Source organism: Mercenaria mercenaria, chromosome 14 (assembly GCF_021730395.1).
Source record: "Mercenaria mercenaria strain notata chromosome 14, MADL_Memer_1, whole genome shotgun sequence".
Lineage (NCBI taxonomy): Eukaryota > Metazoa > Mollusca > Bivalvia > Venerida > Veneridae > Mercenaria > Mercenaria mercenaria.
Window position 1 is genome coordinate 10493036 of NC_069374.1, and position 14140 is coordinate 10507175.

A 14140-nucleotide genomic window follows, 5' to 3' on the forward strand; every position below is an offset into this window, starting at 1 on the left:
AAATAAAATTTCTTACAAACCGTTACATATATCGCTTTGACACCTTGTTGGATGGTTAAAAAGCTCATTTTTACACTCCCATGGTGAGTCCTGCCCCCTAGTGACCTTGACCTTGAAGAAATTAGCATTAATATATTATAACACACACTGTTAGAACTAAACTACATTTGTTGTGTGCTTAAAATATCTACATTAGATAAAGGAAAGTATTTTTAAAACAATCCGTTTTTCAATTGGTGGTAAATGTAATGGAATTCTACATCATATCAAAGGGAAGTAATTCTGAAGAAAAAAATCCTGTCTAAGAATTCTTTTGTAGCTGGGTTCATATAACACATAAGTTTAAAATGTTGAATATTTATACAAAGTTATTTAAATACCCATGCATGAATGACAAAAGCTAACTGCAGACAGTTCAGGAAAAAAGACTTAAGACATGTTGACTTTTGACCTCCAAGTGTGATCTTGACCTTTGTGCTTGGAATCTGGATGTAGGGTATGACACATCATCTCATTATAGGGAACATTCCTACCAACTAGTAGAAAAATCCCAGCGAAGGATGACAGAGTTACAGACCGGAGAGCAAAAAAACCGCAACATATTGACCTTTGACATCCAAGTGTGACCTTGACCTAAGAGCTAAGATCTGGATGACATGTATCATTCAGGGAACATTTGGGCAAATTATATCAAAATCACTTGATTGATGGTAGAGGTAGATAGTAGATGGACCGGACAGGAAATAAAACCTATTGACACTTATTCTCAAAATGTGATCTTGACCTTTGTGCTAGGGGGTCTACGTATTGCGCATTACAAGTCGTCTTACTATGGGGAACATTTGTGAAATCCCTTGAATGATAACAGAATAACGAGCCAAAGAGGAAAAAAGACCTTTTGACCTTTAACCTCCAAGCGTAAACTTGATCTTTAATCTAGGGGTCTATGTGTTACATATTACATGTCGTTTCATTTTGGGGAACATAATATATATGCGCCATGAAATATCAAATTCTATTGATGGATGAGTTATGAACCGGACAGAAAAAAAAGAGTTTTATACCGCACCTGAAAGATGAAACACATAGTCTTTTAAATGCTTAAAATGTAGTTTAGTGAAAAATAAATCTGTTTTTGCATTTTTTATTCAACTAATTTAATAACTACTAATATGAAAATACACCCATGTAATGTCCTCGCTATAAATAATACTTTAGAAATAATCAAACGGATGTCTTACACAGTATTTGTAATAGTTAACAGACCATTTCCAAGGGAAAGTGACACCTGAATCGGAACATGGTTACAAAGATTATAGATGCATTTGATTATCAATAATAGTATCAGATTTTGTTGCCTCAGTGCTTATATAATCTTATAGGCTAAGCACTTCACAAAATGGTAGCAACGCATTTTGGAAGTCACTACCAAAATTCGGCCGACACAACGAAATTTGATAGTTTACAAAAATGCGTTACTCTCAACGCAATTTGGTAGTTTACAAAAATGTAGTACCAAAAAGCGTTGGATATGAACGGTATAAATAATAATCTCATGATTTACAAAAAGAGTATTTTGTGACGAATAAACAATATTATTTGAAAGAGAGTCATGATGGAACTTAGTCGCTCATCCGACCTTGACCTTTTGACCTTGAAAATATAACGGAGACGTATTTAACATGTTGTGTATATTTGTTGTAATACCAAAAGATATAGATAATAGATAAGTCCCAATCATGTGGATATATATGTAACATGTTCACATTTTGAAAATTTGATTATCAAATCTGACTGTTAAAACAGCTCGTAGAACTAGGATCCCAGCTTTTTCAGTTGACGAAGAAGAACTGTAACGGGATATATTTTTTATCATTATCACCGTAAATTCAAGTCATTCGCTGTTAACTACGCGAAAAGTGAGCGCTAGGCCATTTTCTTATTGTCGGCTGTATTGATTGTCATCAGTCAAAATATCTTTGCGCATCTTGCATAAAATTATATGTGTAATTTACGGTGTCAATCCATAAAGCATACCTCGGAGCGCATTTTACCGTGCCCACAGCTCAAAACAAACCAGGTATGATGGACTCGGGTAAAAAAGGTAATATGATTTATTAAGACTCTCGCCATGTCTCACGGAACTTTTGATACGTTTATTTTTGTAGTATGATATGCATTTAATGCAATGAAGGACAAGACAACGTTCTGTATCGACTCACGGCGTATTATGTAAACCATGACACATAGTTGGTTAAAGTATAGTAGTTGCAGTATAAGTATCTCTTTATACAGTGTAAAAGAGTTAAAAGAATTGTTCCACGCAAAGTCCTAATGACCGTAAAACGAGGAAAAAGCGTATTTGACAAGGTACCTGTATTTTCACAAGCACGGGAGTCCTTTTCGCAAATGTAAATTGTCCAGAATATATGGCAGTAGTTAGGATAATCTCTATCTGTAATTTTTTTTCCTTCTTTATCTATATAAATCCGCCATTTTGTTTTTTGTGGGGTCAATTTTTTGAAAAAAAAAAATAAAATCGAAATTCTTGGTAGCAGACGATAGGGAGCGCAGCCAACCTACAATAGAGATACGTCCAACCCTTATTCTGTGAGATCGGGTTACGGGGGATATGCTGCATCTAAATATCGAATGTCAAGGAGAACAATAATGGGTAGGTCAACACAGGTCAATAACGGTGTCCTATCTCAACCAGATTTCTTACATTAATTTTGATGACACTGTCGTTTATTTAACTGCATTTAAATTAACAACAAAACCGCGGTATTCGTTGTTATTTTATTTACACGCATTGTTATAAACGTTCATTTTAATAAATATCGAATGTCAATCCAAGTCGACGCACCCTTTTCAATGATTCACAAAATTCAGATATAATTTCTATTTTTTTTACACAATGGTTTTATATAAACTCGTTATAAATTCAAATATTCATTTATTTATCCATTCTTTTCAAAGCTATTATTCAAAATGAAAGCATTTCATACTGAACGATCGTATAGGGCTAGTGTTATACATTTTTCTATAGATTCATTATAGGGTTGACCGACTCTGTGTAAAATGATACTGTTTAGTACTACCTTAACAGAGTCAGGTGTAAAATAATACGATCCTTTGTGTTAGACTGATATATTTTATACATAATCGGATGACAAAAGAATTTATTAATAAGATTTTATAACCGTTTATTGTCTGTTGTTAATACTGAGGTGTGTTGATATAACGAGAGCCTGATTGAACACGATCGGTTATGATTAGTTAAGGGATTGCTAAACCTTTGTTCCAATATAATAGAACGTTACGTCACATAATCATTATTCTTTATTAATTAAATGCGGTCTTCTTTTATGTTCCATTTTGACTCATCTTAAGGATTGGTGATTATAAATTTATACAGAAGCACAGGGAAATCATTCGTACGTATCTACCACTACCACCACCGCAGTAGCCACCCATGCCATGAATATAGTACCACTTTTGATTCCCTGCAGTTTGTTAGCGAGTTAACTCAGCACCGAATAATACGGATGTGTACAGCCAGTCTACCTACCCGTCTACCAGTCCTATCGATTTTTTGTTATCTCTCTGACCCGTGACATTCCGCAAAATAACATCGCTGCATGGCATAGTTGTACTGACGAGTTACTTAACTCGGAATTTCAATTTATTAATTTGAAATTTCGAGTTAAACTAATGAATAAAACGCACCTGGAACTAATGCTCTTACGTAGCTTTATGTATTATTCTGAAATTAAGTTATTAAGTTTATAATTAATTAGTGAGAGTACAATCTTTCTTTTGGTTGCCATGTTGTGTAAATAAATGTTATAGCAATACCATAGTCTTTAAAAAGAAGCAGTATAGATAAAATAACACCGCATTAAAAGTTTTTCACGGACATGCAATTATATCAGATATATTTCTTGTCCTTAACACTGACATTGTTACAATACAAGTACTATTCCCCGATGATAACGTGATTCCAGCCGAAACGCGAGGACGAGTCCATTTTATGATAATTGATGAAAATACAATTCATAATGCTTGCACATTATCTGATGCTTGCACATTATCTGACAAGTAATTATTAGTATTTCTTTAATTTTAACTATCCAGTTAGTATACTGCAACATAGCTCAGTATAACAATTGGACATTTAAGCAAAGTGTTTTGGAGTGAGGATCTTTTCAGATTTTTTTTCTATTCGTTTTCATTTTTGTTCTCATCTTTTCGTTCCTTTCTTTGATGGTTTGTATTTGCATATTTATCTTTTTATAACATAATACATGTATTTAGTAACTCACAAAATCTTTGCTTCAGTAGTTTTCATGTATGAACTCGTGTATTATACAAACGCTATATAGGTGTGTCCAAACTCAAACATTACTGAAATATAGGTTCTCGAACAGTATTTCCCATTCTCTGAAAATAAACATTGTTTTATTCTAGATTCAATGTAAGCAAACGAAGTCCACTCTGTGGTTGCATAAACCAAAAAAAAAAAAAAAAAAAAAAAAAAAAAAAAAAAACGTAAGACTGGAAATATAAACAGTTTAGAACGAGAAAAAAGCTTTACGCACCTAAGAAAAGAAAAATGCAAAACCCAGTCGATGCATTTATGCCAAGTATCCTAAGAAAAAAAATAACATTGAAATTACTGTTTTTCAAAAATTCTCGAAACGGAAACGTAACTTCCCTCATTGGGAAGCGCATGGTATAGATCTAGATTGAATTATTCGTTTTCCAAAGAATACTTAAGTTAAGCAAATAACAAAAAACAAAAACTGAGTGGGAAGGGGGTCAGAATTATGACTCAATACAAATTCAATGTAAATACGTATACATATGTTTCCCGATTGGGAAGTTACATTTCCGTTTCGGGAAGCTTTGAAAATAAAGTATAAAAGTTTAATAACAATTTTGTTTCGGCATTAAAAAATTGGAACAATAAAAATTTAGGTAAAGTATCTAACTTTAAATTGGCATATCTCATTTAATGACTCCATGTATACTCTTATGCACTGGGCCATGTGATGGAAGCAAGTCAAAAATGATGATTTCGCTCCACAAACGGGAAACAAGTTACTATATTCGGTAAAAAGTTTCCAGTTCAGGAAATAGGGAAAACCATATATTGATTTCCCACATACTGGTTATAATGATAATACAAGAGCTGTCAGTAAGACAGTCAGTGCTCGACTATTCGAATTGTTGACACAGAAGCAGGAATATTAATCTAATGTTAAAATATCAACCAAAACTTTAACCAGAAGTTTTCTGAGTCCAAAAGGGGGCATAATTTGTCCAAAATACATGTCTAGACTAGTTATATAACTCCGAAGACACATGTGAAGTTTCAATTTAATATCTGCACTTGTTAACCAGAATTTTCTTACTCCAAAAGGGGGCATAATTTGCTCCAAATACATGTCAAAGTTATGAGACTTGACCCAGTAGGTTTGGTAATTGATCTAGAAAAAGAAACAATAAGTTTCAAATCTGTATGCCTTTAAGTAATAGCTATATGTACTTGCACGCAAAACTTTAACCAGGATTTTCTAAGTCCAAAAGGGGGTATAATTTGGCCAAAATGCATGTCAGAGTTATAGGACTTGATGCTACCAACTAGTTTTATAACCCCGAAGACACATGCGAATTCATTTCCCATTCATTTCAATATCTGCATGAATTTTGGTGATAGTATTTTGCATGCAGAACTTTAACCAGGATTTGTAAGTCTAAAAGGTTGCATAATTTTTCCAAAATACATGTCAGAGTTATGGGACTTGACCGATGGAGGTTGACCTAAAAAAGAAAAAAAAAATAAGTTTCAAAGCAATATGCTTTTAAATGATAGCCATAATTATGTACTTGCATGCAAAACTATAACCAGGATTTTCTAAGTCCAAAATGGGGCATAATTTGGCCAAATTGCATGTCAGATTTATGGGACTTGATGCTATCACCTAGTTTCATAACCACAAAGACACATGTAAAGTTCAATATCTGCATTAGTTTTGGAAATAGAAACTTACATGTAAAACTTCAACCAGATTTTTTTAAGTCCAAAAGGGGGCATAATTGGGCCAAAATACATATCAGAGCAATGGACTTGACCCGGCGAGGTTGGTATTTGACCTAGAAAAAGAAACAAAATAAGTTTCAAAGTTATATGCCTTTAAATATTTTAACCAAGGTGTGACGTCGACGTCGACGCCAGGGTGAGTAGAATAGCTAGACCGTTCTTCGAATAGTCGAGCTAATGATAGGCTTTGTATCTAATTTTTCGAGGAACTGTCTCGCCACAACGGGGTTATTACATACAAAACACCATTTATAGTAACATATAAAATTATATGAAATACACGTCTTCTGTTGCGTATAAATGACAGAGGTGGTGCCAGAGACCACATATAAAATTTAAATAGTTACGTGATTATAACAAGAGACAAGAGATATCGAGTGTAGGAACTCCGATTATCAATTTGTTGTAGGCCCAAAAACAACGCAGCGGAATACAGCCAGAAAGGAAAAGCCCATGAAACAAATGTAGCAAGATTGCATTTTCAATAGATTAAGAACTGTAAAAAATAAAACTCCAGTTAGTACACAGTTTTCGTCATTATGCACTGTTTATATATACGACTTTCTGACGTCATCCAAGTTTGTAAAATGCATTATTTAACAACAGAGGAGAAACTGGCAGTTTGTCTTTAAACTGTCAAATGTTTGGAGCAAAAACTTCAGTGCATGTTTCAAAAGAAACCAAAAAATGACAATAAAAACTTTGGCTGAAATGTCTACAATGCATAAATACCATCAATATTAAGGCAGTTAAGCTCACTAAACTGAACATCACACGCTTAAAGGACTCCGATGCAAATTTAATAGTTTGAAAGGACTCCTGTGCCGTTGCCATTTCGTTTGGATTCAGTTTGCGTGTTACTGTAGCTCTTCAAATGACGCACGGATCGTTTATTATTACAAGTTAAGTATTATACCCAAAAGAAGGTGTCAGGACCAATGAGCTTGACGAAAATGTGGCATGTGTCGAATTAATGTGGAAAACTCTGCGCGTTCACGGCCATTCCAGCTTAGATCTGTCAATTGTTTTCACTATTTTATGAAATTGAATTGTTAAAGTTTCATTTTTAGCCATGTATTCATAAGAAATATATATAGCAAGTTCCATGAAGGCACACTCCCGAACAATTATTGTGAAAAAAAAAACAAAACAAAAAAAACAACAGCAAACATTTATTTACAACGTTTTATGGTTGTTGACAACTCGCTTGTTTTTAGTTGCAAGGTTCCGGTGCCTACGCTTCGACGTACTGGGCACGGTAAATTGTGCTATGAGATATCCGTTATGGACTGCCACCGTGTAATTGTTGTTCACATGTCTAACAGGAGGCACCAAAACGAAAATAAGAAACTCGACAAATAAGATATTTTCGTGTCGCCGGAGCGAAAGTACGCAAACACGAAAACTCGACAAATAAGGTTTTGGTCGGGGTTTCGTGTCAGCGACAACACGACAAATAAAGGGTGCCAATACGACATATTCATAACCTCTAATACGAAAACTCGACAAATAAATATGTCGTGTAGGCGCCCTCTAAACGTCGTGTTTTCGTATAAAATATGTCAAGTTTTCGTGTTTGCGGGTTTACGTGTTGTCGCGTTTCCCCTCGCCAACACGCCATGCCAGAAATCAGCCATCGTATGACACTAACTGGCGTGATAGTTTATTTGCGTGTACACAATCCGATCTATCTTTTCATTTACGCATACGATGGTCTCTTTATCAATGATATTTTAATATTCCTTTTGCACCTGTGTAAAAACACTTAGGCATGTGATTAGTAGTTCTTCGGAACCATCTCATCAAAAATTCTATGTTTGAAGGAAAAAATCACCCGCTGGCTTGTAAATGAAAAATAGTCATCGCGATTGTGCGGCCGATAAGTAACAGCAATATGTTCAATAAACATATTATATGGACACTAACTAAAACTGGCCATGGTCTGCTAAAAATAAGGCCTCAACTGGGATTGAGACTATTTCTTCTCTTTGAAATGTAAATAGAATATTATGATTTCGAGGCAACTCATTTAGACTTGAAAACTAGGATACCCTTATTTAGATATCTTTCTATTCCTAAACATATTTCTATCCGAACTACTTGTTAATAATAATTCTACTAAAAATAGCACATAGATAAACTTGTCACTTTAGAGGTAAAATTGCATACGATCTGCAAAAAAGGCTATACTGGAGACATATATTCTAAAGACATAAATCGAAGTTATGCAGTAAGATCAGAATCATTGCCTTTGTAAATGACAAAATGACAATTTTTGTTACAAAATATTTGGTCTAACAGAATAATTACCATACCGGTATTTCAACAGTAACGGATATTGTTTTAAGTCACACAAGACTGAACAGTTGAGTTAGTGCCTAAAGTCTTTAGGATGCACAGTATCCCGCTTTTATTTTTAGGAATTTTATAACTGTGCAGATTTTAAGAAAAGTACCTTTCTGAACATTTTAACACATATAGTAAACAGGGTGCATGTACCACGTGACTTTTTCGCTAATCTGGGGTGCCAAAAACATGGCGGATTCCTCGATAAAGGTAACATTTTCTTAAATATCTTTTCACCAACTTGTTCAAATAAAAAGAAACACGGATGAGTGCCGTCTCATATGAAAATCCAACACTCGGCTACAAGTTTTTTGTTTCAAAGTCCGCTCGTTTTCTCTTAAAGTGCAACCGCGCATCTGAAGTGAACAAATTTGATGATGTTAAGACGGGGGGCATTTCGCAAATTCTATAGATAAACCCTTTAAAAGGCCATAAAAGACTACTTTGCGACACGGATATTTGTACGAGTGTTGTCTTGACGTATACACTTTAAGAAATTACAAATTAAGAGCCTTCAATAGCTTCCGAGTCCAGATTTATCAAATTGCTAAGCAGGGGTCCGTTTTTCTTGATGCTAAGACGGGGGCGTGATTAAAAGATGTGTTATTGGAAGTCTTGTATTTCATTAATCTGCTTCATTTAAGTTTTTTTCCATGTTTATACTGCTTACTTTAAGAAAAATCTAGCTATATGAGTATATGTCTGGTAAATTTCAAATTGTTATGACAAATGAAAGCTTTTCGCCGACTGTAAACTGTAAAATTTTACCTAATGTGAACTACTTAGTACATAATTTGACTCATTTAATTGAAAATGCATCAACTTTCACTTTATGTACTACATTTCTAACGCGATTAAAGTGTCATGTCTAGATAATTTTATAGTAACCTTTGTAAAGAATACTGTTAAGTTTTTGAAAAAGCATCAGTTTATATTGAATTCTGTTTCAGCCGAGTTAACTTTAATTTTTTTTAGGCTGAATAAAATACATTTGCGCATCTGACATTAGCGATAGTAAGTTGCCAAAAGAAATCGAAATGTATATGTTATTTCCAGATATCTTATTTTAAGACATTTTGTTCAGAATGTCCTTTTTGGTTTAAAAATATGAATTATTATTATCATTGTAGTACTAAAGCGCATTTACATTTCAGACATTTGTGTGCCAGGAATGTGGAAGGGCTTATAATTCCAAAAAAAGCCTTCTGCGCCACGAAAGAGGCCACAGAAATCTTGGACCTTACATGTATAACTGCGGCGAGCGGTCTTTTCCGGTGAGACTAATAACATTATTATATTACGATCTCACATTGGCATATTTTAAGCATTGCACATTTTGTCCATCTCTTCTTACTTCTAGAATTTGGATTGACTATAATTTGGATTACTTGACATTTTTCACAGCTGATACTGCCGTGGTTTGCAGGAGACCGTAAAGGGTGGATATTTTGGTCCTGTGTTTCAATGACCCTTAGTATGATCTGGTGCCCAACTTCTCAATCAAAGTAAATTTGAAAATCATTTCGAATTTCAAAATATGGTCATTTATGATTTACTTTTGGTCGGAAAGGTAGCGCTTTTCCCCTTTATTTTTTTTTTATTAATTATTGTTCTTCATTAATTTCAACTGAAGTGCATTTAGTATATTAATAAATGGGTTCAAAAGAAAATTTTGTGACAAAGATGCATTTAAGAAAAATTCTTGTTGATAAGAGTTCTTTTATTTTTGAGTGTGAATTGAGGCATTACAACCTGTAATGATTGTACTCGACTGCCTTGATTGTAACCAAATGTTTGAAATTATTGTTACCAAAAATGTTAGTTTATTGCTAGGCACGTTTTTGTTTCGATGATATTGTTGGTAAAAATATATGCTTTTTTTTTGTATCGAATAGCCTACACAGCCCACAGAATATCAGTTTACTGAGCCTGTAAATGTCTCAAGTCGTTTGAACGAAGAATCGGTCTGCGATGTATACGCTTGAAACCGATTCTCATCTTTTTTGTAGATCGAAAGGGACTGAAATTGGCTTTACTTCTTTTTCAGTGCTATTAGCTTTGCAACTATTTACTAAGAAACTAGATAGTGTCAACGTTTTTGCATGCATTCATAAATGATTTTACCTTCAACTTATTAGTCTTTATGTATATTTCATTTTATGAAATTTAATGCCAGTTGTATTGTGGTCAGTTTATCGAACCATCGTTCCTGGGAAGAACCGGCACCATATTCAAATCTTCTTAAAGAAAATGTCCACTTTCTTTCATAAGAGACATGGTCGGTTTCGGGCTTCGAATCACGGTCGTCTGTGAGAGAGATCTTAGAACTTGACCTCTTTATAGTATGATTAAGTATCAAAATGATCACTGCGTCTATTAAACTTGCAATGTGTTTTATGATAAATATTGGCTCTGAATTATGTTTTCTTCTGTGGTAATTCAATGGTTTAAAAAAATTCTTTAAACTTTAACCTTCGAACATTTACTATGATTTCACAACACATGTGAAGAAATTACCGGCACATACTCTGATAATTCAATACATGTATCTAAATAACATTATTAAGACTTTGAAAGTATGATAATTTATTTCATTTCAAACTGCAGTTTAGATATATATTCCAATAAAAGCCGTAAAAATAGCACACAAGATCTAAAAAGACGAATACGAATACGAATACGAATAATTTATTCAAGCATAAAACATTCATTACAATGTTTATAGCCTATACAAAAATATGTACAGTGTAAACATAGATCTACCAAAATCTGGAACTAGATGGTACAAACATAATTTTCAGGAGAGATATATTCAGTGAAACATTACCAGTAATACAATAGCAATATGTTTCAATGTTTAACAAGACAACAATATCTATATCAGAATTATTACTAGCTTGGAAAACCCTAAGGAATTTGAAGTTTGTTAGCAAATATATGAATTTAGCCAGGTTGCAAATAACTTTTTTTTTGATTTTGCAGACATCATAGATTCAAATTTATTCAATGTGGGCCAGTGACAGTAATAAGGTCTAAAAAGACAAATTTTGAGATTAACATTGCTGTGCAGATTCTAAACCATTTTCAGAAGCAAAGCAAAAGCAAGAACGGTTCACATTCTTAATAATTAGAGACCTGTTTCATCTAGAGTTATCGAAAGTTAAACCAAAGAAACCAATTAACTTAAACAATGAAGACAAAACGAATGCGATAAAAACCAGACTTTTCCGAAGCCGACTTGGAAATGTAGTAATATTGTTAAGAAGCGTTAACTTGACACATAGGGTGTCACCCAAGTATTGAAGTACTTCCGGGTCGTTGTATCCTAGGAAGCAGTTCTTTGAAATTTGAAGTTCCCAATTTGAAACCATCTCTTCTTTGACTTGTTAAACATTTTGTGTCATTTCTGATGTCTTTAACAGTTGTTTTGTTCGTGTGTTTTTTTCAGGACAACATTTCTATGCGAAAAGCTATTCCAGACTGGCGGCCATGACAGATGTGGGTGAGAAATCATAAAGAGTGACTGAGTACTTTGATATGTAGCAAAGAAGTTCATTGTTGATGATAGTGTTTCTTTATGATTTATTGAATACGATCAGAAATACAGAGCTCTCAATGCTGTAAACTTTTTGTTGTGAAATTCGCCGCTGAATCCATTTCCAAAAGTGTTCGTTTTACTATACAGCAAAGAAGGAGAAATTGTACCGGGCCGACACCACAGAGTGAAAGTTGGTGCATTTTTCATTAAATCAGTCAAATTAAGCATTTCACTTTAGGTAAAATATGCAGTTTAAAGTCGGTAGAAAGCTTTCATTTGTCATGACTATTTTAATTTTAACATACGTATAACGGGATTATTCTATAATGAGCAGTATTAACATGGAAAAACTTTAAGAAGCGGGTAAATGAAATACCAAGGACTTCCATTACCAAATCGTTGAATCATGCCCCCGTCTTAGCATTAACAAAACCGGACCCCTACTTAGCAATTTCATAAATCTGGCCCCGGAAGCTATGTAAGGCTCTTATTTTGTATTTTCTTAAGGTGCATATGTCGAGAGAATATTTATACAAATATATGTGTCGCAAAGTAGTCTTTTTCGGTCTTTTAAAAGGTTAATTTATTGAATTTACGAAAATGTCCCCCGTCTTAACATCATCAACTTTGTTCACTTCAGATGCGCGGTTGCACTTTTAGAGAAAACGAACGGACTTTGAAACAAAAAACTTGTAGCCGAGTGTTGGATTTTTATGTAAGACGGCACTCATCCATGTATCCCTTTATTTGAACAAGTTGGTTAAAAGCTATTTAAGAAAATCACTTTTATCGAGGAATCCGCTATGTTTTTGGCACCCCAGATAAGCGAAAAAGTCACGTGGTACATGCACCCTGGTAAAGACATGACAGATAACATTTTCTTATATTTCAATTCAAAATGATTAAGATTTTACAATGTGGGTTGCTGCACCAGCCCGCTTAGCTCAATACAGAGAGTGCAGGCGTACGAATCGCGGGGTCGCGAGTTCGATCCCGGGGCGGGGCGGGGCGTATGTTCTCCGTGACGATTTGATAAAAACATAGTGCCTATAATCATTCGTCCTCTACCTCTGATACATGTGGGAAAGTTGGCAGATATTTGTGAATAACAGGTTTGTACTGGTACAGAATCCAGGAAGACTGGTTAGGTTAACTGCCTGCCGTTACATAACTAAAATACTACTGTAAAAATTGCGTCAAACAAAAAATAAACAAACACACAATGTATAAAAAAGGTTGGATTAAATCACAAAGTCTAATTTCAGTTTACGGTAATCTGGCTTTGTTTTAATATAAGGATAATACACGTTTTTTTACGTCTGCATACTGCTGCGGGATTTGTTGGTGAAGAGACTGAAGGTCGAAGTCACTCGAATGTAGGACGTTTTGGGCAGCGGACGTTTTGGCCCGGACGTTTCGGCCTAGGATCTTTCGGCCTAAGATGTTTTGGCCAGGCATTCTTTGGGGGTAGGACGTTTTGGCCAAAAATAAATTGTGGTTCCATATCGTGCAAAATATGGTCTGGAGATTATTCTAAAGAATGTTATAGTATAAGTGAACAAATTAAACTGATAATAAAACATACTCATGGTATTTTATTTTTATTTTTTTATAATCTTTTTATATGTATACATATAAACATATACACATTGTATATGTACATATACATATTGTATGTGTTTGTGTATGTGAAAATATTTGCCATTTACAACAAACCAAAAGAGTTATGAAAATAAATTTTATTCACAGTTATTTTTGTAAAAAGAATGATTAATTATACTGTAACATATGATAACATATTAATGTCCAGATCATAATTTGCATATTATGGAAATAGTTTTTTTTTTGGCCAAAACATCCTACCTCAAAAATTTTCTTGGCCAAAACATCCTAGGCCGAAAGATCCTAGGCCGGAACGTCCGGACCAAAACGTCCGTGGCCAAAACGTCCGTCATCCAAGTCACTTACATATCCCAAGGGCTTCTACAGATGTCAATGCACAAAACAAAAGTATGTGTCGCTATTATTGCATAGAGCTGCAGGTGAAGTTCGATAACAACTAGTTCAAACAAGCCACGAATTAGTCACGTATATAAATCTATAACACGCATATTCCGGAATAATCCATTGTTTTCCAAAATAGTAAAATA

The 14140-nt window shown here is 34.2% G+C and overlaps 1 protein-coding gene across 3 annotated transcripts in view; it reads left to right on the plus strand.

Annotated features, from left to right (window-relative positions):
* LOC123526377 (uncharacterized) overlaps positions 1–14140 on the plus strand; it is a 36648-nt gene that overhangs the window by 2045 nt on the left and 20463 nt on the right. Inside the window, exons 1-3 of one of the 3 annotated variants that reach the window (XM_045305508.2) lie at positions 1481–8662; positions 9607–9726; positions 11901–12180. The exons of 1 other annotated variant lie outside the window; for it this stretch is intronic. The gene's annotated coding sequence lies outside the window, so the exon portion shown is untranslated. Of the gene's footprint in view, positions 1–1480; positions 8663–9606; positions 9727–11900; positions 12181–14140 lie in introns of those variants that run through there. One more of the 3 variants, XM_045305507.2, reaches the window with a different exon arrangement.